Source organism: Pteronotus mesoamericanus, unplaced genomic scaffold (genome assembly GCF_021234165.1).
Source record: "Pteronotus mesoamericanus isolate MK-2021 breed Mesoamerican mustached bat unplaced genomic scaffold, CSHL_Meso_final scaffold_167, whole genome shotgun sequence".
Taxonomy (NCBI): Eukaryota; Metazoa; Chordata; class Mammalia; order Chiroptera; family Mormoopidae; genus Pteronotus; species Pteronotus mesoamericanus.
The window spans coordinates 18885701-18913163 of NW_026555308.1; the positions used below are offsets into that span (position 1 = coordinate 18885701).

At 41.7% G+C, this 27463-nt stretch overlaps 1 pseudogene; it reads left to right on the forward strand.

Moving 5' to 3' along the window:
- The first annotated feature begins 9497 nt into the window (after positions 1-9497).
- Positions 9498-10766, forward strand: LOC129083411 (alpha-enolase-like; annotated as a pseudogene).
- The last annotated feature ends 16697 nt before the right edge of the window (positions 10767-27463 follow it).

Sequence of the window (27463 nt, forward strand, 5' to 3'; positions counted from 1 at the left end):
TGAGAAGCAAAAATGACAGACAGTTCATTTTATTTGGCCCCAGAGTAAATGAACGTCTAAAGATAGTTTAGGGCAAGTCCATGAGACACCTTGAGTGTCATGCTAAGCAATATGAGGTTTATTCTGTGAACATCAAGGGCTTCTACAGGTGCAGGATTAAGTATCTGACTTTTGTTTTAAGAACTTTATTATTAATGATTGGTTTGATGTTAGAGGCAAGACATCGAAGGCAGGGAGACCAATCAGAGGTCACTGTAATAGACCATGTGAGGGAGAAATTAAAGGTAAGCCGGGCAGTGGCAGTAGTGGGTCTGAGAAGGAAAGGTTGATGGAAAAGGTGCTGGAAAAGTAGAATCAATAGTGCCTGACACTTGGGGATGTATTAGTTATATAGTTTAATTGATATAACAAGTAGATTTCAAAAATATACCATGGTTCCAACACAATGGAAGATTGTATTTTTGCATATGTAGCAATACTGGGCAGATAAACAGGTTGGAAATGTTGCCTTTTTCCACAATGGCATTTGCAGACACCCACTAACAGAAACTCTATCATTTTTAAAACATCGCTTCCAAGATTGACCTGAGGATCGTTTCAATTCCAGGAAGCCTAAGGGTAACATGAGATGGAGGAAACTGGAAGGAAAATTTCTGGGCCAAGGAGTGGCACACGTCACTTCCATTCACACAGCTATATTTAACTTCAAGGGAGCCTGGGAAATGTGCAATAGACTAGCTGTGTGGCCAGGAAGAGGAGGAGACATGGATTTTGGTGAGCAGATAACAATCTTGGCCACAGACTGAAAAAAAAGGATATGACAGAGTTGAATGTATATTTCTAACTGGTGTGACTGGTGATATAATGATAATATCAGTGTGGGTAGAATGTGCAGGGGTATCCGCAGGGCGATCAGGAGGTTGATGGAGGTGATGAGCTCAACTTTAACCCCAGTAGATAAGATAGAAAGCTGAAAATGAGGAACAAACCAATTAATTAATGAGTCACTGTGCCAGAGGAGGGAAGACCAAGTGAGATCAAGATTCCAGGAATCTGCAGGTAATAAAAAACTCATTATGCTAGAGGAGGGGAGAAAAGAAGGACTTCTGAGAAGGGAGGAGAAACAAACTATGCATGAAGTCTCTTCCAGCAGAGAGTAAAAAAATAATTGTCAAGAAGCTCCTTTCAGGAGAGTGGAAACACTTTGAAAAGGACCTTGAAAAGATGAATTTGAGAATTAACAAGTGATGGAGGGAAAGATGGCAAACAGCAGTTAGGGTTCAATGAGGATGGAGGGCACAGGAAATGGAGTTGATCAACAATGATCAGTGTTGTGGGACCCTGAGGAGTGGGTGTAAGTGGATGATGGGAGGCAGGAGGATATTGCTGATTGAAGATACAGGTGTCATGGAACGTTGTTGACTATGAGAAACATGGTTGATTCTGAGGTTCAGTTCACACAAAAAAGGAAAAAAGTTTACACAGTGGAAAAATACAGGAGTACAGGAATTAGAGGTAGAATTGTGTTCATAGAGCAAGTTCAGGAATCAGAAGGAAGTGAAATAAAAAGATAAAAAAAGAGAGAGGGGAAGTTAGATTGAAGCTACGAGATGAAGTTTTGTCTGTAAGTGGTTGAAGAGCTTTATAAAAGAATGCTTTTCAGCAGAGATTTTAGATGATTGAAGCCAGGATATTGGATAGGTTCTTAAGGATTTTTTAAAAATTTTTATTTTAATTTTAATATTTTTAATTTCTAAATCATGTTTATTCTATTACAGTTGTCTCAATTTTTACCCCTTTACCCCCCTCCACCCATCCCACCACCACCCCCCGCTCCCACAGTCAATTCCCACTCTGTTGTCCATGTCCATGGGTCATTCATACACGTTCTTTGTCTAGTCCCTTCCCCTTCTTTCCACCATTGTCCTCCTCCCACATCCCCTCTGGTCACTTTCAGTCTGCTCCATGCTTCCGTGCTTGTGGTTTATTTTGTTCATTAGTCTATTTTGTTGAATAGAGTCCACTTATAGGTGAGATCATATGGTATTTGTATTTCATCAACTGGTTTATTTCGCTTAGCTTAATATTCTCCAGTTCCATCCATGTTGTCGCAAAATGTAGGAGTTCCATCTCTCTCTCTTAAATGCATATTGATTTTATTTATCTTTTAAATGTCAAAGTTAATTATAAACATTAAAAAATTTAAAACCATTATAAAGTCTCAGCAATTAAACCAACATGACACCAGCACAGAAATAATCAATTAGATCAATGAAATATAATGGGCATTTTAGAGACAAATGTATATATCTGTCTAACAATATAATATATGATTAAGTTGATATTTCAAATCCAAGGGTAAAATAAGTCTTATTCAACAGATAAGGTGCATAGACCACTATTACTTGAAATAAAACAAATACAGAGCCCTATTTCACACATTATACAAGAAATATTCAGGTGAGTTAAAAATCAATATGTAGAATCTAAGGAATTTTAGAAGAAAATAGAACTAATATTTTTCATGACCTGAAGTAAAATATTCAAACCCAGAAGCTATAAATATTGACAATATGACTATATTAAAATATAACTATATAGTAATATACATATAAAAAAATTAAAGGACAAGAAATAGAATAGAAAAGTATTTGCAATACATCTAAAACATGGTTAATAGGTTTTTTTGTTTTTTTTAGGGAAAAAGGTTCTACAAACCTTTAATCAATAAATGGATAAAGAATACCAAAAAGTCATTTAAAGCTTTTTTAAAAAAAAATAATAGAAATAGGCAAGAAATATACTAAAACAGGTTTAGTTTCAACAAATAATAAAGGAACAATTAAAATAACATCATTGTCACAATCAAATTAATGAGTATTAAAAATATTGGTAATATCAAGTACTGTTAACTCTGAGAGGAACTGGGTATTCATAGAAACTTTTTCTTCACCTTAAAGCAGTCCTTTTAGCATATTTGGCAGTGCTGGTTTGGTGCAGGTGTATTCTTTTAGCCTTCTTTTGTCTAGGAAACTCCTTATTTTACCTTCCATTTTAATTGAAAGCCTTGCTGGGTAGAGCAGTGTTGGTTGCAGACCTTTGTTTTTCATTACTTGGAATATTTCTTGTCATTCCCTTCTGGCTTGAAGTTTTTCTGTTGAGAAGTCAGCTGCTAGCTGTATTGGGGCTCCCTTATATGTTACTACCTCTTTCTCCCTTGCGTGCTTTAGAATTCTCTGTTTGTCTTTGCTATTTGCCATTTTAATGATGATGTGTCTTGGAGTGGGCCTCATTGGGTTCTTCTTGAATGTGACCCTCTGTGCTTCCTGAACTTGTGTGACTTTTTCTCTCTTCCAATAAAGGAAGTTTTCCATCATTACTTTTTCAAACAGGTTTTCTATTCCTTCCTCATCCTCTTCTCCTTCTGGTATCCCTATTATATGGATATTATTATGTTTCAGGTTGTCCTGTATTTCCCTAAATGCTTCTTCATTCTTTTTAGTATTTTTTCATTTTCTTGCTCTTTCTGGGAGCTTTTTTCTACCTTATCCTCCATCTCACTGATTCGATCCTCTGCTTCATTGAGCCTGCTTTTGATTCCTTATACTGTGTTCTTCAATTCAGAAATTGTATTCTTCATTACCTCTTGTCTCTTATTGATAGTTTCTATGTCCTTTTTCATGCTGATATAGTTTGCAGTAAGTTCCTTGTAGTTTCCCTGTAATTTTTGGTAATTCTCTCTGAGCTCACTGAGCTCATTGAGCTTCCTTAGAACCATTGTTTTGAACTCAATATCTGATAGTTTACTTGCCTCTCTTTCATTTAATTCTCTTTGTGGGGATTCTTCCTTTCCCTTCGAGTAGGGCGTATTTCTTTGTCTTCCCATTATTTGTGAGACTTTTCTCTTTTGCTTCTGATTCTTAACTTGATCTGTCTTGATTTCCTGACTTTGTGGTGTGAACCTCTATGGTTGGAGACTGCTGTTTTTACTTTCAGGATCTGCCTCTGTTGATGTCAGATGTTGACCCTGTCTGACCTTACACAGTCTGTTCAAGACTTCCAGGAATCTACTGTTTGTGGCTTCTCCTTCAGCTGTTAATCTATTCACTCTGCACTCAGCAGGGCGCCTTAGACAGCTCAGGGCGGGGCGGAGTCTCTCCTGGGAGTGGAGTTATTGTGTCCTCTCATACTGCTGCTGTATGGGGGAGGAGTCCGCACTGGGATCCCGCCGCTACTCTCTCCGTTCTCTCCCCAAAGCCTCTGTCCCCAGTCTCTCCTCAAGTGTTGCCAGACCTCTCTGCCCCCGCTTTAGCCAGGGATCTACCATCTGTGGCTGCCACTCTGCACTCAGCAGGCAGTTTAGACAGCACGGGGCAGGGTGGAATCCCACCCGGGGGTGGGGCTATTGGGTCCTCTGACGCTGGTGACGCTCAAGGGGCGTGGTCTCTGCTTGAGCAAGTTGGTCGCTGCCGTGTAGGGGATGAGTCAGGACTGAGAGCCCACCAGCTGCTCTCTCAGTTCTCTCCCCAAAGCCTCCTTCCCCAGTCTCTCCTCAGGCGTCTCTAGCCCACTCTGCCCTTGCCTTTGCCGGAAACCAGGGTAAGTGGCTGCAAATAAAAATTTATGCGTTGGCCCTTTAAACAGTTCTTTGCGTCTCCAGCCGCCGCCTGTCTTTGGCAGAGAGCAATACTGCTGCTTTTTGCAGTTGGCTGTTTTCTGTGTACTTTTTGGGCTCTGGTAGTGTGCGCTAGTGATCCCTGCTTTTGGTTTAGACCCGCTCTTCTCAGGGGAATCGAACTGGCTGTTCAATATCCTTCTGGTGCTGCTGCCCGTGGGTGCCCTGCCTGCCTTCTCAAGTCTGTACCGTACTCCTTACCAATTAGATTGCGCTAAAGCCGATTTTTCTGTCTCTGAGGCTACAAGGCTCCTCTCTCACTATTTCTCTGTTGTTTGTTCCAGGTGATTTCTCCCCAATTTAGTTGTAATTCCAGGTTGGTCCTGGGAGGAGGTCAGCATGACTTCCACTCACTTCTCTGCTATCTTGATTCTCTCGGTTCTTAAGACTTTTGAAATTGTGCAGTATTGGAGATAAGAGTGGGGCAAGACAGAGCACAGCAGAAAATTGTGAGCCAACTCTCCTGAAATAGGGGAGTATGTTGCAAGCTCACTGGGGACGTATGTTGAGGTTAGTCAGAACAGATGGCAAGAGAAAGGCATAGAGATTTGCTGTTCCAGAACAATTTTCTGTATGTGGTGGTGGTGGTGGGTTGGTAAACTGCCAGTCTTTTTCCTGCTCCAATAGGGAAGGTGGAGGAAAGGAAGCTGAAGCAGCATTGGGTCCTCTAGGCTCCAGTTAAGGCAAAGAAGTTAGTGGAACAATCCAGGAAAAAGTAACTCATACAAAAGATCTCTTGACAGTAGAATGGAGGCTTCAAAGGGTACAGGGCTGGGATTAGGGGAGGGGTTGCTGATGAGCCGAGAGAAGGTAAGGACCAAGCTGGTTGGACAGCCAGAAGGTTCTAGAAATGGAAAATGTATAGATATCAGGCAAAGAGCTGGTGTCCCTAAGCCCTTGTGGAATGCATGTTGATGGAATACTGTACAAAAATAGGATGATTCAAACGGAAGTTCCCTGGCATTTCGATTATTTGAGGTAAGGAAACCATCAGATGGCATTAGGATGTGAGCTGTACTAACTACATCATTAAAATGTGACTGTGTTGAAATTACGTTAAAGATATGATATCTGCTTTAGTCACAGATGTGTACCATGGAAATGGAAGTGACCCATAGCCAAAGAAAATGTTCATAAAACTTATAGCCTGGGCCCATGAAACCCCAGAATTGAGCACAGAGGACGTTCACACAATCATAGTGCCCATGGGGAGGAGGAACGCAGAGGGCAGGAAAAGGAATCAGAGGATGTGGTCCTGAATTGGGTGTCAGTGGGCACTAGTGGTCATTGGCCAGGTGAATGAAGTGTGTAGGGAAAGGTCAGCAGGGAAGAATGCTAAGAGTGTGAGTAAAGGCAGGACCACATGGGACCAGCTAGGGTGCTCTTTCCTGGGTACTGGGGTGAAGATCAAGATGGTGGAGTGAGGGTCAGTGGTGAACTGTGATACTGCCAGCTTTCTTGCGACTGTCTTCCGCCATTTCTGCATTCAGTATCATACTGTAATGTCAGAGAATTGTTTTTTAATATTCTAATATACTTTTCTATTGAGAGATAATTGGCATATTACATGGTGTGAGTTTAAGGCATATACCATGTTGATTTAATATGCTGATATTGTGATATGATTGCCATTGTAGAGCTGGCTAATGCCTCTATTGCATCATGTCACTTAATTATCATTTCTCCTAGTGTTGGGAACAATTAAGATCTAGTCTCTTAGCAAGTTAACTGTTTATAAGGCAGTTTTGTTGTCTATAATCACTGTATATTAGATCTCCAGGACTTACCTGATAGTTGCAAGAATGTACCCTTAAACAACTCTCCTCTTTCCCCACCCTGAGACCCTGGTAATCACTATTCCTCTCTCTTTTTTTGAGTTTATTTTCTTTTTAGATTCCTCATATAAGGAATTTCATACAGTAATTGTATTTCTCTCTTTGGTTTATCTCACTTTGATAATATCCTCAAGGTCCATCCATGTTGTCGCAAATGGAAGGATAGTATTCCACTGTGTATGTGATATAGATATAGATAGACAGATATCTTCTTTATTCATTTATCCATTAATGAACACTTACATAGTTTCATATCTTGGCTACTGTGAATAATGCCACACTGGATATGGGAGTGTATATATCCCTTCAATAACCAGTTTTCATTTCATTTTTTTTTTGAATACCTAGAAGTGGGATTGCAGGATCATATGGTAAATCTATTCCTAGTTTTTTGAGGACCACCCCCCAACAGTTTTCCAAAGTGGCCAGACCAGTTTTCGGTCCCACCAATAGTGCATGAGTGTTCCCCATTCTGCCCATCCTCATCACCACTTACCTCTTGTCTTCTTGATGATGGCCATTCTGACATGTGTGAGGTGCTATCTCATTGTGGTTTTTATTTGCACTTCCTTCATGATTACTGATGGTGAGCATCACATGTTATAAAATTTTTAAGTTTTATGTGGTGTTGTAGGGGCAGGTGTATGTGTGCGCGTGTATGTATAGTAATCAAAAGAGAAGCTGGAAGAACCCCGGCCAGCAAAAAGCCTGGGGAGAAGAGTAATGAGACTTTCCTCTGGGACTTGTTTTGAGTGCCAGAAAATCCCCACATAAAGAGGCGCTTAAGAAATTGACTGTATAAAGTTTCCAGGCCCACCCTTTGTAGATCCATGTGCTCCCAGGAACAAAACCCTTTATCTGCATTTCCCCCAGAGAAGCAGGCCCCACTGCTTCAGAGTACTGGGGAGAATGGGCCCAGTATGAATAATGCTTTTGGTCTTCACCAGTGGGGGAAGCCAGCGTGACTGAGGCTGCCTCGAATCCCACCAACTCAGTAGGTGGAGTTGTCTACTGTTTTCTACCTATAAGATGCCAAATCACCCTTTTGTCAGAGTTTTTCACTTTCCAGCTAGAACTTTGGTGCCATATAGTGTATTGGTTATAACCTGGAATGAAGTTTCATGTCAAATAATTTAGAAATAATAACTTCAGTGGAATTATAACCTAGTACTTATTGATCACCACCTTTGTGTCAGATTCTGAGAAATGTTTTTATATACTTATGAGTATTAATCTTTACAGGACATGCCATGTAGGTGTAATTATCTCCATTGCACAGATAAGTACACTAAGACACAAAAAGATTAAGAAATATGCATGAGATGGCACCTCAGAGCTGGAGCCTCCCCCTTAACTCATGAGCTTTCTCTTCTTATCTACTATTAACTATAAATCCAACAACAAATAGCATACTGAACACACGCATGTGCTTTTTATTTTTTCCCAATATGCTGTGTTTATGTGTTTGAGTTTCTGAATTAGAGTGACTTGAATGCAGAAGACGAGATGGAGCTCGTTTTTGTCCCATGAGGCTATGAATAATGATGGGCGTCCTTGCTTATCTGGTGCCATCATCACTTCACCTCCTTATAATAAGGAATATTGTTACCCTGACTCAGAGTGTTTGTCGTTGAGGACAGAGTGACTGCCATTGATTACAGCTAGCATGACAGCCATCTGTGAGCATGATGATCCTGCAATGGGGCAAGGACCCTGGCTCTAGAATGCCACACAGAGATAGGGCAGGCCAACGAGCCAGCCAGCTCCTGTCTATGCATTTCCTGTTAAAAGAGACTCTAAATTATTTTGGGTTGCTTTCCCCTACCCCATTTCTATGTTTAGGAAAAAAAGTGAGTCATATGTTAAAGCTAATTTTACTGCCAAAAATTTCAAGTCTGTGTCTACTCTCCCTGTTATTACCAGGAAAGGAGTTTGTAAAAAGTTATCGCTAACAGCTTGCATTAATCCATCCCAGCTTAGCAAATTCCCTGGCTGGTCTTCTGTGCTTAATGCAGCGCATCTTGTCAAAGCCAGCCTGTTCTAACACTCTTAACTAAAGGCTGCTGCTCATGATCTGAGAAGGCCGAAAATTCATTCTCATCTATTCAGAAGTGGAAATACAGACACTTGAATAAATATTTCACGCTATCTTGTAGTAGCTAAAACTCTTCAATGTATACTCAATGATGCTTCATTACCTTTTCATCTGTTCTTGGGTGAAGTTATGAATGCAAGCAAAAGATGATCATATCTTTAACCCAAGTACAATAGAAGGTTTTCAAATAAATTTCAATATGTTAGAAATCCCATTTAAAATTATATATATACACACACATATATACATATATACACATACATATACACACACACACACATATATATATATCTCACTCTCAAGATATAAACAGTGAGTTTTCCTTTTTATAATAGTGTGTGAATACAACAATTGTTTAATGTTTTGGATGTCTACTAGATCCATGGTGTTGTGTGCCAGGCACGTTACAATTATACAAAACTCTTGTCATTTGAGGACTATGACATCTGTGATTTTGAATGCTTTCCACTGAACCTGGGGCTCCATGATGCCAAGGACTAGATTTGTATGTTGCGTTCCATGAGCACAAAAGGAGCAACTCACCCAGCTAGTGAGCACCTCTGGTCCTCAGCACCAGCACCGCCAGCACAACCAGCACTACCAGCGCCAGCACCATCAGCACTCACAGCACCAGCACCACATCAGTACCAGTAGCACCAGCACCAGCAGCACCAACAGCACCAACAGCACTGGCACAAGTACCAGCACCAGCAGCACTAGCACTTCCCTGTAGCTTTGTTCTTCTTTCCTCCCTTAACCTTTTGTTAGTAATGGTCATAAAATTTGAAACATTTTATAAACATTTTAAAATTATATTTTAGAGACCTTGGGGCTTAATGTTCACATCCTGCTTCTTTCCTGCGTGGTGACATCCGGCAGCTGGAAATTCACCATGTCTACTCTGAAGCTGCATGCCAGAGAGATCTTCCACTTTTGTGGGAATCCCACTGTTGAGGTGGATCTCTACACCTCAAAAGGCCTCTTCAGAGCTTCTGTGCCCAGTTGGTATCTATGAGGCTCTAGATCTCTGGGACAGTGACAAGAAAGCACTACATGGGGAAGGGTGTCTCAAAGACTGTTGAGCACCTCGATAAAACTATTTCATCTTCCTTGATTAGCAAGAAATTGAGCATTGTGGAGCAGGAAAAGGTCAATAAGCTGATAATGGAGATGGACAGAATGGAAAATAAATCTAAGCTTGGTGTGAACACCATTCTGGGAACATCCCTGGCCACCTGCAAGACTGGGGCTGTTGAGAAGGGGGTGCCCCTGTACTGCCACATTGCTGACCTGGCTGGCAATGCCAAGGTCATCCTTCCTGTTCTAGCTTTCAATTCATCAGTGGTGGTTCCCACACTGACAACAAGCTGGCCATGTAGGAGTTCATCATCCTCCCCATTGGCACTGCAAACTTTAAGGAAGCCATGTGTATTGGAGCAGACGTTTACCACAACCTGAAGAATTTCATTAAGGAGAAATATGGTATGAAAGTAGGTTTTCTCCCAACATCCTAGAAAATAAAGAAGCTCTAGAGCTGCTGAAGAATGCCATTGGCAAAGCTGGCTACACTGACAAGATTGTCATTGGCAAGGGTATAGCTGCCCCTGAGTTCTTTAGGTCAGTAAAATGTGACTTGGACTTTAGTTGTCTGATGACCCCAGCAGGTACATCAGCCCTTATGAGCTGCGCAAACTGTACATGTCCTTCATCAAAGACTACCCAGTGGTGTCCATCAAAGGCTCCTTTGATCAGGATGACTGGGAAGCATGGGGCAAATTCACTGCTAGCACGGGAATCCGGGTGGTGGAGGACGACCTCACAGTGACCATCCCAAAGTGGATTGCCAAGGCCATGGACGAAAAGTTGTACAACTGTCTCCTGCTCAAAGGGAACCAGATAGGCTCCATGACTGAGTGTCTACAGGTGTGCAAGCTGGCCCAGTCCAATGGGTGGGGTGTCATAGTGTCTCATCGCTCTGGGGAGATTGAGGATACTTTCATCACTGACCTGGTGGTGGGACTCCGCACCGGTCAGATCAAGACTGGTGCACCTTGCCAATCTGAGCCCTTGGCCAAATATAATCAGCTCCTCAGAGTTGAAGAGGAACTGGGCAGCAAGGTTGTTTGCTGGCAGGAACTCCAGAAACCCCCTAGCCAAGTAAGCTCTGGGCAGGCAAGCCCCTGAGCCCTGCAGTCACTAGTTGGCTCTGCTCCTGATGTCTGCACGAGAAGCTCAAGGGCCCTGCTGATCCTTGCATGGGCCTCTGGTAGTCAACGGCCTTGTCCCTTCCCTGTGGTGTTCTCACTGCTTCCTTAGAACTGCTGCAAAGGCCAAGCTTAACCATTTGGAACCATGATGGAAACCCTAGCCCTGTAGTCATGTCATTGGCCCAAATCATTGTTTTTCTCACCTTGCTTCTCAAGTGTCTGGAGCCAAGTGTATCTATGTTGTAATCTCTGAGGTGCCCACAGGGAAGATTCCCAGTGGGTTTTTGTGCAGGAAAAAAGGCTTCAGTGTCCTGTAGAATTATAGAAAGTCGTATTTTGTTGTTTATGCTATTACAGTTATCCCAGATTTTCCCCCTTTGTACCCCTCCACCAAGCACCCCACCCACACCTTCAGGCAATCCCCACATTGTTGTTCATGTCCATGGGTCCTGAATATATATTCTTTGGCTACTCTATTCTTTATGCTGTACTTTACATTTCCATGATGATTCTGTAACTACCAATTTGTACTTCTTAATCCCTTCACCTTTTTCCCCCATGCTCCCTACTGTACACCCTCCCATCTGGCTGCCATCAAAACGTTCTCTGCATGTATGATTATGTTTCTGTTTTGCTTGTTTATTTTGTTTTTTTGGATTCAATTGCTGATAGATATGCATTTATTGCCATTTTATTGTTTATATTTTCTATCTTGTTCTTACAGAAGGTCCTTTAACATTTCATATAATACTGGTGATTATGAACTCTTTTAACTTTTTCTTGTCTGGGAGGCTCTTTATCTGTTCTTCGATTCTAAGTGATAGTTTTGCTGGATAGAGTAATTTGGTTGTAGGTGCTTGCCTTTCATCACTTTGAATATTTCTTGCCAATTCCTTCTTGCCTGAAAAGTTTCTTTTGAGAAGTCAGCTGACAGTTTTATGGGGGCTCCCTTGTAGGTAACTAATTGCTTTTCTCTTGCTGCTTTTAAGCCTCTCTCCTTATCTTTAACCTTGGCATTTTAATTATGATGTGTCTTGGAGTGGGCCTCTTTGGGTCCATTATGTTTGGGACTCTCTGTGCTTCCTGGACTTATATGTCAATTTTCTTCAACAAGTCAAGGAAGTTTCTTTCATTTTTTTTCAAATAGGTTTCCAATTTCTTGCTCTTTCTCTTCTCCTTCTGGCACTACTATGATGTGAATGTTGGTACACTTAAAGTTGTCCCAGTGGCTCCTTATGCTACTCTCATTTTTCAAATTCTTTTTTCTTCTTGCTGTTCTGATTCATTGTTTTCTGCTTCCTTATGTTCCAAATTGCTGATATGATTCTTGGCTTTATCCATTCAATTGTTCTTCTTTTTTAAATTAATTAATTTATTTTTTCAAATACATTTGTTTCTGCCTACCCCCCACCACTTTCCCTTGCCCCCTCCCTCCCTCCTTCAACTTTTCCCCTTTGGTTTTGTCCATGAGTCCTTGCTATATGTTCCTTGACTATCCCCTTCCCTTCCTTTTCCCCTGCCCCTCCTCCTTCCCTCTTGTCTCTGTTGGTTTCTTTTCCTTTCAGTGTTGCTGGTCTTATTTTCCTTGCATCTTTGTATTGTTGGTTAGGTTCCGCTTATAGGGGAGATGATATGGTATTTGTCTTTTGCCCCCTGGCTTATTTCACTTAGCATAATGCTCTCGAGTTCCATCCATGCTGTCTCGAAGTTTAGTAGTTATTTTTTTATTTTCTGCTGCATAGTATTCCATTCTGTAAATGTACCATAATTTTTTGACCCAATCATCTGCTGATGGGCGTTTAGGTTGCTTCCAACACTTGGCTATTGTAAATTGTGTTGCTATGAACATCGGGGTGCATAGGTTCTTTTGAATTGGCGTTTTGGGATTCTTAGGGTATAGTCCCAGCAGGGGAATCACTGGATTAAAAGGCAGTTCCATTTTCAGCTTTTTGAGGAAATTCCACACTGCTTTCCACAGTGGCTGCACCAGTCTGCATTCCCACCAACTGTGTACTAGGGTTCCCTTTTTTCCACAGCCTCGCCAGCACCTGTTGTTTGTTGATCTGTTTATGATGGCCATTCTGACCGGTGTGAGGTGGTACCTCATGGTGGTTTTGATCTGCATCTCTGATGGCTAGTGATGCTGAGCATCCTTTCAAATGTCTCTGGGCCCTCTGTATCTCCTCCTTGGAAAAGCGTCTGCCCAGGTCCTTTGCCCATTTTTTGATTGGATCGTTTGTCTTCTTGGAGTGGAGTCGAGTGAGTTCTTTATATATCTTGGAGATTAAACCTCTATCTGGTGTATCATTAGCAAATATATTTTCCCATAGGGTTGGCTCCCTTTTCATTTTGCTGATGTTTTCTTTAGCTGTGCAAAAGCTTCTTATTTTGATGAGGTCCCACTTCTTTATTCTTTCCTTTATGTCCCTTGCTTTAGGAGACATATCAGTGAAAAAATTGCTGCGTGGGATATCTGAGAGTTTCCTGCCAATGTTCTCCTCTAGGACTTTAATGGTGTTGCGACTTATATTTAAGTCTTTTATCCATCTTGAGTTTATTTTTGTGTATGGTGTCAGCTGATGATCCAATTTCAATTTTTTGCATGTAGACGTCCAGCTCTCCCAACACCATTTGTTGAAGAGGCTATTATTGCTCCATTTTATGCTTCTGCCCCCTTTGTCAAATATTAGTTGCCCATAGAGACCTGGGCTTATTTCTGGGCTTTCTATTCTGTTCCACTGGTCTATGGGTCTGTTCTTGTGCTAGTACCAGATTGTTTTGAGTATAGTGGCTTTGTAGTAGAGTTTGATATCTGGTATTGTGATCCCTCCTACTTTGTTTTTCTTTCTCAAAATTGCTGCAGCTATTCGGGGTCGTTTATGGTTCCATATAAATTTTTGAAATGTCTGTTCTATTTCTGTGAAATACGTCATTGGTATCTTAATAAGGATTGTGTTGAATCTATAAATTGCTTTGGGTAGTATGGACATTTTGATGATATTAATTCTTCCAGTCCATGAGCACGGTATATGCTTCCATTTATTTGTGTCTTCCTTAATTTCTTTCTTCAATGTTGTATAGTTTTCTGCGTACAGGTCTTTTACCTCCTTGGTTAAATTTATTCCTAGGTACTTTATTTTTCTTTTTGCTATATAGAATGGTATTTTTTTTTTCTGATTTCTTCTTCTTATATTTCATTGCTGGTGTACAAAAATGCCTTTGATTTTTGAATATTGACTTTGTATCCTGCTGTTTTGCCAAATTCACTTATTAGGTTGAGGAGTTTTTTGGTAGAGTCTACAGGGTTCTCTATGTACACTATCATGTCATCTGCAAACAATGATAGCTTTACTTCCTCCTTTCCTATTTGGATGCCTTTTATTTCTTTTTTTTGTCTGACCGCTGTGGCTAGGACTTCCAATACAATGCTGAGAAGAAGTGGTAAAAGTGGACATCCTTATCGTGTTCCTGATCTTAGTGGGAAAGCTTTTAGTTTTTGCCTATTGAGTATGATGTTGGCTGTAGGTTTTTCATATATGGCCTTTATTACATTGAGGAATGCCCCATTTATTCCCATTTTGCTGAGTGTTTTGATCATAAATGGGTGCTGTACCTTATCGAATGCTTTTTCTGTGTCTATCGAGATGATCATGTGGTTTTTGTCTTTTATTTATGTGATGTATTATGTTTATTGACTTGCGTATATTGAACCATCCCTGCATCCCTGGGATTAATCCCTCTTGATCGTGGTGGATAATCTTTTTAATGTATTGCTGGATGCGGTTTGCCACTATTTTGTTGAAGATTTTAGCATCTATGGACATCAGCAAAATTGGCCTGTAGATTTCTTTCTTTGTAGGGTCTTTATCTGGTTTTGGGGTTAGGGTGATGCTGGCCTTATAAAAAGAGTCTGGGAGTCTTCCCTCCTCTTGGATTTTTTGGAATAGTCTGGAAAGGACAGGGGTTAGCTCTTCCTTAAATGTTTTGTAAAATTCTCCTGGGAAACCGTCCAGCCCTGGGCTTTTGTGTGCTGGGAGTTTCTTGATTACTGCTTCAATTTCCCCAGCTGTTATTGGTCTGTTCAAGCTTTCTGTTTCTTCCTCCTTCAGTGTTGGAAGATTATACTTTTCTAGAAAATTGTCCATTTCATCATGGTTTTCAAATTTCTTGGCATATAATTGTTCATAGTAGTTTCTGACAATCCTTTGTATTTCTGTTGTATCAGCTGTTATTTCTCCTCTTTCATTTCTGATATTATTAATTTGGGTCCTCTCCCTTTTTTTCTTAATGAGTCTACTTAAAGGCTTGTCAATTTTATTTATCTTTTCAAAGAACCAGCTTCTGGATTGGTGGATCCTTTGAATTGTTCTTTTCGTATCTATGTCATTCAGTTCTGCTCTAATCTTGACTATTTCTTCCTACTTGCTCTGGGATTTATTTGTTGTTGTTTCTCCAATTCTTGAAGTTGTAGTGTTAGGTCTTTTATTTGAAATGTTTCTATCTTTTTTAGGTAAGCCTGTATTGCTATTAACTTCCCTCTCAGGACTGCCTTTGCCATGTCCCATAAGTTTTGGACTGTTGTCTGTTCATTTTCATTTGTTTCCAGAAATTTTTTGATTTCTTCTCTTATCTCATTATTGACCCATTCATTGTTTAATAGTCTACTGTTCAGTCTTCATGAGTTTGCAAGTTTTTGAAGTTTCTCTTTGAGGTTGATTTCCAGTTTCAAGCCCGTGTGGTCTGAGAAAAAGTTTGGTATTATTTCAATTTTCCTGAATTTGCTGAGTTTTGCGTTGTGTCCTATCATGTGGTCTATCTTTGAAAAACTGCCATGAGCATTTGAAAAGAATGTGTATTTTTCTTCTTTGGGATGTAAGGTTCTATATATGTCAGTTAAGTCTATTTTATTCAGTGCATCATTCAGCTCCACAATATCCTTATTGATGTTTTGTTTGGAAGATCTGTCCATTTTTGACAGTGGGGTGTTGAAATCCCCTACTATGAGTGTGTTTCTGTCTATATCCTTTTTGAAGTTGTCCAACAATTTCCTTATATACTTGGGGGCTTCTATATTGGGAGCATATAAGTTTACAATGTTTATGTCTTCTTGATAGATTCTTCCTTTAAGTATTATAAATTGCCCCTCTGGGTCTCTTTTTATAGCCTTTGTTTTGAAATCTATTTTGTCTGATATAAGTATGGCAACTCCTGCCTTTTTCTCTTGCCCATTTGCTTGGAATATTTTTTTCTATCCCTTTACCTTCAGTCTGTGTAGGTCCTTTGTTCTGAGGTGAGTCTCTTGTAGGCAGCATATGTGTGGGTCATGTTTTCTTATCCATTCAGCTATCCTGTGTCTTTTGATTCAGGCATTTAGTCCATTTACATTGAGAGTTATTACTGATAGAAACTTATTCATTTTTTCTCTTTGTGCTTGTGTTTTTCTCTTTCTCACTCTTTTCCTTCATCTTCTTAAACCAGTCCCTTTAGCATATCTTGGAGTGCTGGTTTGGTAGAGATGTAGTCTTTTAGCCTTCTTTTGTCTGGGAAACTCTGTATTTCCCCTTTTATTTTAATTGAGAGCCTTGCTGGGTAGAGCAGCCTTGGTTGTAGGCCCTTGCTTTTCATTACTTGGAATATTTGTTGCCATTCCCTTCTGGCTTGTAGTGTTTCTGTTGAGAAGTCAGCTCCTAGCCATATCCAGGGCTCCCTTGTATGTTACTTTCACCTTCTCCCTTGCTGCCTTGAGGATTCTGTCTTTGTCTTTGATAGTTGCCATTTTAATGATGATGTGTCTTGGAGTGGACCTCCTTGAGTCCCTCTTGAGTGGGGTCCTCTGTGCTTCCTGGATCAGTGAGAGCCTTTCTCTCCTCAAATTAGGGAAATTTTCCATCATTACTTTTTCGAGGAGGTTCTCTATCCCTTGCTCCTCCTCTTCTCCTTCTGGTATCCCTATTATATGGATATTATTGCGTTTCAGGTTGTCCTGCATTTCCCACAATGCCTCTTCATTCTTTTTGAGTCTTTTTTCCATTTCTTGTTCTTTCTGGGAGCTTTTTTCTACCTTATCCTCCATCTCACTGATTCGATCCTTGGCTTCATCCAGTGTGCTTTGGATTCCTTCTGCTGTGTTCTTCAATTCAGAAATGGCATTCTTCATATCCTTTTGTGTCTTCTTGATAGTTTCTATGTCCTTTTCCAGGTTGATATAGTTCGTTGTAAGATCCTGATAGTTTCTCTGCAGTTATCTTTGAGGTGGCTGAACTCATTGAGCTTCCTTAGAACCATTGTTTTAAATTCAATATCTGATAGTTCCCTTGCCTCTATTTCATTTAGCTCTCTCTGTGGGGATTCCCCTTTTCCACTCATTTGGGGGAAACTTCTTTTTCTTCCCATTTTTGTGAGAGTCTGTTAAGGTATTTATTTATTTATTTATTTATTTATTTATTTATTTTTGCTTCTGCTTCAGTTGGGCCGTCTAGATTTCCTGACTTTGTGGATTAAACTTCTATGGTAGTAGGCGGGTCTTTTTATTTACTTACTTACTTACTTACTTATTTATTTCCTTTACTTTTCTTTCTGGGCCTGCTTCTGATGATGTCAGTTGTTGACCCTATATGACCTTGGGTCATTTGTTTGAGCCTTCCAGGAGTCTACTGTCTGTGTCTGACTCCTGCATTGGGCAGCTGTGTGACCCCTTTGGCCAGGGATCCACTATTTCTGTGGATTGCTCTGCACTCTCCTGCTGGCTCCTTGATCTGGCTGCCCGGTCCGGCAGGATTCCCTGCCAGTGTGGGCTCGCACATGCTTGCCCCAGCCCAGGGGGCTTCTTGGTGACCTGGTATACTGGTCTGGCCCCCAGGCCCTCGGGCACCCTGCACTGGTCAGTTTAAGGCCTTCTATTGTGTGCTTTCCCCACTTTTGGCTCTTTGGATATGTTGCCTGCCCTCGCCAAATGGAGACTAGGGAAATGGGAGGAAGTCAGCTCCAGGACTTTCCAGTCAATCCTGTCTCCAGTTTCTCCTCCAGGGACTCTGGGCAGCTTTGTGACCCCTTTGGCCCCAGATCCACTATTTCTGCAGACTGCTCTGCACTTGCGGGCCTGCACGGGTCGATTTACACCTGCTCTCGCCGATCTGTGCACTCCCTCGCAGGCCCCATCGGTGCCAACTTGTGGGAGGCCTTGCCAGCCTGTGCGAGCCCTCGCCAGCCCGCACGGGTCCACATACACACTTGCCAACCCTCGCTGGCCACTTGGCACAAGTGTGCGCGGCTGCACTGGGTGGTTTTGGGCTCTCTATTGTGTGCTTTTCGGCTTTTGGTTCTTTGGGGGTGTGTCCTTTTCCCTGCACAATGGAGACTAGGGAAAGGAGAAGGAGTCGAGGCTCCCCCATTCCTCCTCCCGTTCTTTCCCCAACGCCTCCGTCTCCAGTCTCTCCTCAGGGCTCTCCCAGACAGTCTGCACTTAGCCCCCCAGCTCACACACGCACAAGCTGTGTGCAAAGTGCACAAAAGGCAGGTTAATTGATTCCCTTATGCCTGAGCGAGATGGTAGCTGCAGAGTGGGAGGTGAGTTATCACCGGGGCTCCACCGGCCACCATCTCAGTTCTCTTCACAAAGTTTTCCTCACCAATCTTTTCCCAGGCACCAGCCCACCCTGCTGCCGCCTCTACCCAGAGATCAAGGAGGGTGGCTGCCACTGCAGTTTTTGCCTTGGCCCTTTAAATGTCTCTTTGCATCCCCAGCCACCTGTCTCTGGCAGAGAGCGCCCCTAAGCTTTTCAGGGTTGCGTTTTGTCTGTATTTTCCTGGTTTTAGCTGCTGTAGTTTAGAGGTCCCTGTTTATGACTCAGATCCCATTCTTCTCAGGGGGATATAACTGGCCATTTCAATGTCCCTCTGGTGCTGGTGCCCATGGGCACCCAGCCCACCCTCTCGAGCCTCCACCACACTTCTCACCTGTTGGGATGTGTGAGAGTTGAATCCACTGTCTGTCCGCGGCTCCAAGGCTCCTCTCCCACTATAGTGCCATTGTTTTCCAGGTGATTATTCCACTATTTAGTCGCAATTCCAGTTTGGTCTTGCGGGGAGGAGGTCAGCGTGACTCCCATTCACTCCTCCGCCTTCTTTCCCCCTCTCAATTGTTGATTGTTCTTTATTTTAATTAATGTATTCTTTGTTTCTTACTGCATCTTTTTATGCTGTTGAGGTTCTCACTAAGCTCCTTGAACATCCTTATAATTAGTATTTTGAACTCTGCATCTGATAGACTGTTTTTCTCCATTTTGTTTAGTTCTTTTTCTGGAGTTTTGTTCTGTTCTTTCATTTGAGCCATGTTCCTTTGTCTCCCCACTTTGGCAGCCTTTCTGTGTTTATTTCTATGTTTTAGGTAGAGTATCTATGTATCCCAGACTTGATAGAGTGGCTTAATGTAGTAGGTGTTCTGTAGGGTCCAGGGGCACAGCCTCCCTATTACTCAAGCTGGATACTTCAGGTGCACCCACTGTGTGGGCTGTGTACACCCTTCTCTTGTAGTTGAGCCTTGATTGCTGTGGGCACATCCAGGGTCAGCCACAACCTGTGTTCTATCTGGGGTTACACAGGATTAGCTAAAAAAATGATTGCAGGTGGCTTCTACTTGTGCTGGGGTTGGAAGTGTCCAGGAGAAACCAAGTTGTGGACCAAGGCCTGCTGCCTCTAGTGCCAGGCCTGGGGCAACTTAGTGAGAGGTACTGGGGTCATTGAAGTCAGATGCTGCTTGTTTGAGAGAATTTAGAAAAATCTGAAGCATGGGCCAAGACAAGCCATTTATATGGAGAAGTCACTGGAAATAGCTTGGGCGGGCTTGCTGAGTGGGTCAAAGCCTCTCAGGAAATGACAAGCGTGTGGCAAACAGAGTGAGCCAGGTTGATGGAATCTCAGATATGGCACCCACTTGCAGCTCTTGGGGCAGGGGAAGGTTCAGAAAAGGAACAGTGGCCTCTGCTAGCATTTCTATCTGGGAGAAAGCTGTACCCTCCACCCCCCAGCTCTCGCCCTGATGCTGGACAATTCAATTCCTCCCCATATGTCTCTGATACCTTTCAGTCTGCTGCCTCTGCCCTGGATCTCAGAGGGAGTAAGTCTGAGTAAATCTGTGCATGGGCCCTTTAAGGGGAACTTCCTGGGATTCCAGCAGTCTCTGTCTTCCACAACCTCAGTCCCTACTGGTTTTTTAGAGTCAGAAATTATGGACACTCATCTTCCTGGCACTGGAACACTGGACTGGGAGGCCTGGTGTGAGGCTGGGACCCCTCACTCCTGAGATATCTGCCCCCAGTTTTTATCCTCCATACATGGATATGGGACCAGCCCATTCTGCATCTCTCTGCCCCTCCTACCAGTCTCTGTGTGGTTTCTTCTTTAATTCTGTAGTTGTAGAATTCCCATTTAGCTCAATTTCTGGTGGTTCTTAATGATGGTTGTTCTATAGTTTAGTTGTCATTTTGATGTAGTTGTGCGAGAAGGTGAGCCATGTTTACCTATGTGGTCACCTTGACCAGAAGTCTAATTTAATTTTTCAATTACAGTTTACATTCAATATTATTTTGTACTAGTTTCAGGTGTACAGCATAGTGGATAGACAATCATATACTTTACAAAGTGATTCCCCCTAATATTTTTAGTACCCACCTGGCACTGTACATAATTATTACAATATTATCACCTATACTCCTTGTGCTGTACTTTATATCCCTGTGACTATTCTGTAACAACCAATTTGTACTTCTTAATCCTTTTCCCACCCAGTCCCTCAAACCCCCTCCCCTCTGGCAGCCATCAGTCCTTTCTCTGTATCTGTGAGTCTGTTTCTATTTTGTTTCTTCAAAACCTGAAATGTTTTGTAACTTTGTGAAAAAAATGGACGTTGAAGAATATGTTATTACTTTTCATTGTACAAATAGTTATGCCACTGATAAGTTGGTAAATTGTGACATTGGAAATTGAGGAATTGGTAAATATTCCAGCGGTAGTCCTCTCAAAAGTTTGGTTTCCATTTAAAAATATGTTGAAATTTAAAAGCAAATACACACATGTCCATGTTAAGATTTTCAATATGAAAACAATGTATTCACTATTTTCATTACTGTTCCCCTCGCTAGTCATCCAACTGTTTGTTCATTCAACAAATATTTGTCCAGCTTACCAGGGGGGTTTAGATCTGTTACAATTACAACAATGGTGACTATTATTTATGATTACTGCAGACAAAAGAGGTCCTGTGTGGATGCTTTAAATGCATCATCTCATTTTTAATCAACAAATCAGCATGTGGCATAATGTGGTATTTTTGGATTTCAGAAGAGAGACAGGGTATTGGCCAGTGTGGTGAGGACCAGCTTTAAAAGACAGGTCCTCTGACTTTGAGGGGCCTAAGCCGTCAGGCACACTGGAAGTTCGGCGGCAGGGTAGAAGAGAGCAGTGTGCACCAGGAAGCACCAGGGCAGGACTTAGGCTGCTTTCTGCAAGAGGCAACCTGCTGTCATCTATGAGGGGCTTCAGGTAACCTGCTGCCCCACCCTATGGGTTAGGGAAAGGAGGCACTGACAAGTAGGAGATGAATATGTTAGAGAATGAAGAATGTTACTTTAGGCAGAGGAAATCACAAACGGGAAGCTGAGAGATGGGAAGGTAGAAAGAGTATTTTGGAAGAGAATATCAATCAATTTATTTGGAATGCATGATTCAAGGAAAAAGGTGGGAGGATTGATTCAGATTGTAGAGGCTGGTTTGACTTCCAGAAAAGGAGATTAATTTTTATTAGTCTGTGAGATCCCATTGACAGTTTTTGAGTAAAGAAATAGCAGGATCCAAGTGAGATTTTCGGATCCTTTCCCTACTAGGAATTTATACCTTTCCTTCCTAAACTCAGCCTTGTAAATGAGCCCAGGATTGAGAAGTAATAGTTTCACCATTCATCAGGGGATTGAGTACTTTTGCTTGGTCAACCAGGAAACACTTCTCTTCTTTTGGGGTGCATACCTGTGATTTAGTGAGGGAGGGTGCTAATCACATATCCTCTCTTGTTACAGGGGTGAGTATGTAACTCATGCTGGGTCAATCATAATATTTTATCCCCATGGTCACAGTCATTAGTTTAAACAATAAACAAATGATCTAAACCAGGGCATTCTAAATTCTTCCCTGGGGAAAGAAAATACCCAGGGAAATAAAGTCCCATCCTCTTGAGCACAAACGACATGATACAGAGTTACTGGGACCATATGTATTTTATGTAGTAAGGAGAGATAGGAGAGGGGAGAGAGGAAGAGATAGAGAGACAGAGACAGACAGACAGACATTGATTGATTTCTGGTGCTCTGTGGGTCTGGGAACTGGCCCGCTCTAGGCCAGCTTCGCCTTGGCCTGTGTGTAGTTTTGGTAAATAAGTCAATATATCTTTCCTTTCTACCAAAGACAGTTGTGGTTTCTTTCATTCGCAAGATGGCAAATTTTATTCACTGGAAATTTGCCATGAAAATTATCATACACACACACAAGCATACATACAACAGTAAGAGAGAGGGCAACACTCTAGAAGTCTGTGCACACCTCTTTTGCTGGAAAGTTAAGCGGAGTCCTTGGACTCCATCTGTCCTGGAGACAGCCCCTTTTTCTGTGGTGTCCCTGGGTTCACTGGGTCCAAGTCCAGTGTGGGTGGTACGTGGGAGTGGTTGCCCATCAGGGGACTCCAGGTGCCAAGGAAGTGTCAGAGGGGCAGGTGAAAAAAAGGCGGGTGAAGCAGAGAGTAGCCAAGGGGTGCGGGGCAGGCACATACATTATTCTCTCTGGGCTTTGGAAAAGCTTTTTTGTTTTGTTTTTCCAGGGTGAAGTTGAAAGGTATGAGGTAATTGGGAATGAATATACAGTTTGTTTTTTAAGTCTGACTGTGAGTTATGCCTTTTAAATTCTTCAAGTTTCCCTAAGAGAGGCATGTGGAGGTTGAAATCAAATGAACATCTTTGGTTATTAAACTGCACCTCTTTGAACAGGACTGCATGCAGAAATGGGCTCTGGGATTTATTTGGTTACCTGTAAGTTGTCACATACAGGATTCTGATTAATACCACTGCATAATACAACTAATGTAGCTATCGAAAAGTATTGGCTTTGGGCTAGCTTCCAATTGATCTTTAACATTTTAATTGTTTAGACATTACCCTTCTCTGTGCTCTCCCAGAATTCAGACAAACAGTTCAGGAGAACCTAGAGACATTTGTTGCATAATCATCACAGACAGAGTGATCTTCCCGGAGTCTGCATCTGTACTTCTGACTGCTCACCCCTAGCCTGTGATCGGGGCCGACAACAGCACTCACCTGGCCATGTCAACATCAGTTAGGACTCAAGGTCAGACCCTGGCCACTGCCTGCTTTGCGTCTAGCTTTCTAACTTCTTCCTGCACTCTCATGCTCCCAGGCTCTTGCTTAATCTTCTGCACTGATCCTGCCCTGATCCTGAAACAAAGCAGCATGGTGCAGGGTGAAGGTCCTCCAGAGGCCGCATGATTTCATGGATCAGGCATGAACTTGAAGAGGCACATTCATTTAACAAGAATTTACTCTCTATCTAACAAACTATCTGTTTGGATAACTTAAGTTTCAATACTTCATTTTTAGCTCTGTGAGATTCCACAACTCTCTGGGTCTCAGTTTAGTCGTCTGTAAAATGGGGTAATAAGTCTCTTACAGAGATTGTTGCAAAGTTTAATGTGGTAAGTCAAGTACTTTACACAATCTGTTGAATGATACATATTCAACAATGGGTGGGTTTTACAGTCAGTCTGTTTTGAATACTGCATGTTTTCTGTTGTGTTTTGGATATGTTTCTCTCCCTGTTCCTGACATTATCACGCTCCCAGATACTCTAGGTAATCAACCAGCCTGACGCAATCTGGTCTCTTACCCGGACAAGGAGTTATTCCTAGTAGTAGGCACTTCCAGATTTACCCCAGCTCTTAATGGAAAGAGCTGGGTTTTTCATTTGTCACTGCTCTTGAGGAGCCATCACTGTGGAATGGGGAACGGATGTAAGAGAAATGACAAATCTCCTACCCTAAGAGCCTTCATTGAATGGAGGACAATAAAGCAGAACATATGCATGAAGGGCAATGTACTATTTCAAGGGAAGCTGATGGCAAAGTCCACTGGATGGAAGCACAAATGGTTCTAACTTGCTGGCCTGTGACTTTGGTCATCTTGATTATCTAGCATCTACAAACAGAGCCAAAGGCAGCAGTTCTTAACCACTGGGATGTATACCACCAGAGGGATGAGGAAATATTTAGTTGAAACTAAGTATTTAGAGTTTTGTCACAATTACAGTGCAATAGCTCCCTCAATTTCTGTGTCTACCTAAATATGATGTGTTTATTTTTGTTGATGCTTCTGCTTAGATTATCCTTCTATGACTGACTGGCAGTGAGCACCAACCTAAAACAAAGGGCAATTCTCCAAGTGACCCATTCTTGTCCATCAGTAACAATTTGGGGCATGCCTTGTGCTGCTGGCCTTATCTGCCACTGCATTTCTGGCCTTCCCCGCATTTACTGCACCACAGCTCTGCGAGTGGACATGACTGGGAAGGAGGGAAGGTTGTGGCTCCATTATAAGCTCACTTAAGTCCCCAGCAAAGACAAACACCAGCTAGTGAACGCATCCTTAGGAGATTTGAGCTATCCTGTTTCTTATTTGCAAGCCACAAAAATAATTGTTAAAATTTGCTTTATTTTCTCTACCATAACAAATAGAATAAAAATGTTGCTGGCAGATCCTCAGATGGCAGATTGAGAACTACTAGTGAAAATGGTGGACTTCTTTGTCAAGAAGTCCCTGGAAAGAGGGAGATTTCAAAGATTTTTATGTAGTGATACTTTGCATCCTGACAGTTTGAGAAATTGTTGTCTGGATACTTCTAGAGTCTTTTGTCCTCTTGCATAGGTGACTATATTTGAATTAGCTAACAAAAACATTAACCAGTGTATATTAAGCAATTATATAGCTTAATAATTTTTTATAAAGGTCCTTTCAGATAATTCCTCAAATATTATCAACTGAATCTTCACAACAATGGCATGAGGTAAGCATTATTTTTATTAAGAGAGATGGTTTAGCACAGTGTTAAAGTAGCAGGCGTTGGCATAAGACCATGCAGCTTTGAGCTTGTGGTCTCTCAGTGAGTAGGTATGGGCTGAGGCAATTCTATGACCCTGTACTTCAGCTCCCTCATCACTAATGTGTTGAACAAACTTTATGCCAACTACCTCATGGGGCTGCGGTGAGGATTAAGCAAATTAATAATGTTAATATTAGATATAAATGTTAGTTATGACCACTAACATCTTATGATGGCAAAGTGAAACTCAGAGAAGTTAATTGACTTCCCCAAGATCACACAGCTAGTATGAAGCAGAATCAGGGTTCAGTCCAGCCCAGCTGGCTCTAAAGGCTGGCTGCTCAAGGGATGGTGGGAACTCGGTGGAGGCAGATCTTTGGTGGGGGGCTGGCTGGAGAAGGTGAATGTCAGTAGGAGATGGAGCCCTTCAGGTCTTCTGAAACTGCCCCATTGTTTCTCACAAGGGCTGTTTCTCTGTCGCTGTAGAGCAGAACCCTTCCTAAGAAAGCTTGTGCAGAGCAAAATAACTGATGCAGGGCCCCCTGTCCCCGTGGTTGCCATAATAACACACTGTGTCTGCAGAGAAACTGGGAAAGCCATTTCCACAGGGAAGCCCATTAAGCAATTGTGACAGGGAGCAACATGAAGCTGTCCCCAAGCTGAGCCTTGCTGCCTGCACAGGGTATGGATCAGGTAATTGCTAATGGTTCTGCAGGTGATTAGCAGCCTGAGTCACTCAAAGAAGGGCTGTCTTTTCCTGGTCTCTATACTGCGTAGAGCCTTCTTCCTCCCCACAGGGCCGGGCTCAGTAGGGCAGTCTGCTTGGTCTGGGGTTCCACCTCTTACTTCTTTCTTTCTTTTTTTAATTCTAAAATTAAATTTATTGGAGTGACATTGCTTAATAAAATCATACAGGTTTATGGTGAACAATTATATAATATGTCATCAGTATATTGCATTGTGTTTACCATGCAAATTCAAATCTTCCGTCACTGTATATTTGACCCCTTTTACCCTTTACTACTCTCCCACCCCTACTCTCTCTGGTAACCATAATATTGTTGTTTATGTCTATAAATTTTTGCTTGTTTGTTCATTTATTGCTTTCAGTTTTATATCCCACATATGAGTGAAATGATACAGTTCTTGACTTTTTCTGTCTGACTTATTTTGCTCAGCGTAATATTATCAAGATCCAGCCATGTTGTCACAAATGGCGGCATTTCATCTTTTCTTATGGATCAGTGAGGATTACTGGACCATATGGTAACCCTGTTCTTAATTTTTTGAGGAACCTCCATAAAACAGTGTTTGTACCAGTGTACATTTTCCATGGTGGCTGTACCACCAGCAGTGAATGAGGGTCCCTTTTTCTCTACAACCTCTCCCATACTTGTTATGACTTCTTTATTGTAACTCCTGTTCATTAAAGTGAAATGTGGATAGCAAAGGGTGGCATCGTCCTCAGCCCAGCTGGCGGCAGCCCCCATAAAACCCTTATCTGCAGGCCACGGTAGCTTCCCCATTTTGTTCCCAAACAACAGGCAGAGGAATTTGTCCTCAGAAAGCTGCAGAAATGGAGGTTTTCCTTTTTCTTGGGCAACAAACACAGAGCAGCACTTTTTAAGAAATAACTTTTAAAAATTACTATTCATAAGTAGAAATACTTTTATGAAAGACTTATACATTATAAATAAGCCAGAGAAGAAAATTTCTATCGGCTATAATCTCATAATCTAAAGATAGCCATATAAGTGTTTTGTTACCTATACAGAACCCTTATCTATGCATATATTTCCTTTTTAAAGAAAACAAACTCAGTTGTTCTATACTTATTTTTAGCTGGTTTATTTCACTTACTGGTATATCATGGATACTTTTTCATGTTATTAAATATTCTCCTGCATTATCATTTAAAGAAAGTGAATAGTGATTTATTGCATGGTTTCCCTTAACTGCTGGGCCAGTTCCCTACTGAAAAATATTTAGGTTGTTTCTTGTGTTTTACTCTTTGCTATGGAATAAAAGAATGTTTGGCTTCTTTCTTCCAAAACTGAACTGTAGGCTTGTTGAGGCACACTTTGTTGGAAAGAGGTTGTTTGATTCTGGTGCAGCGAATTAAAGGAACTCATACGTTGCAGTCTGGCTGATTGGGCAATGTTCTGATCCCACGTTGAATCACTCTCATGAAATCTATGGTTCCTGATGGCAGGTGCTTCTTGCCCAAATGTTAACCTACAGTTAACTCCTGGTATTTTCCAGATTGAAAAGACTTAATGGCAATAGGACACATGTGGCCCTCTTGGTGTGGTATGTCAGGCTGCCATTATTCTTTCCTTTATTCATAAATTTAGCAAACACAAGAGCCTGCAAGGTGTGAACCCCTGAGGATTTAGAGAGAAATACAAAGAATCTTTCTATTTCAAGGGAATCTCAGGGTTACGTTTGGGTGACACGTTCCTTTTCTGTAGGATTTGCTGTCTGCTAGTTCATCTCATTG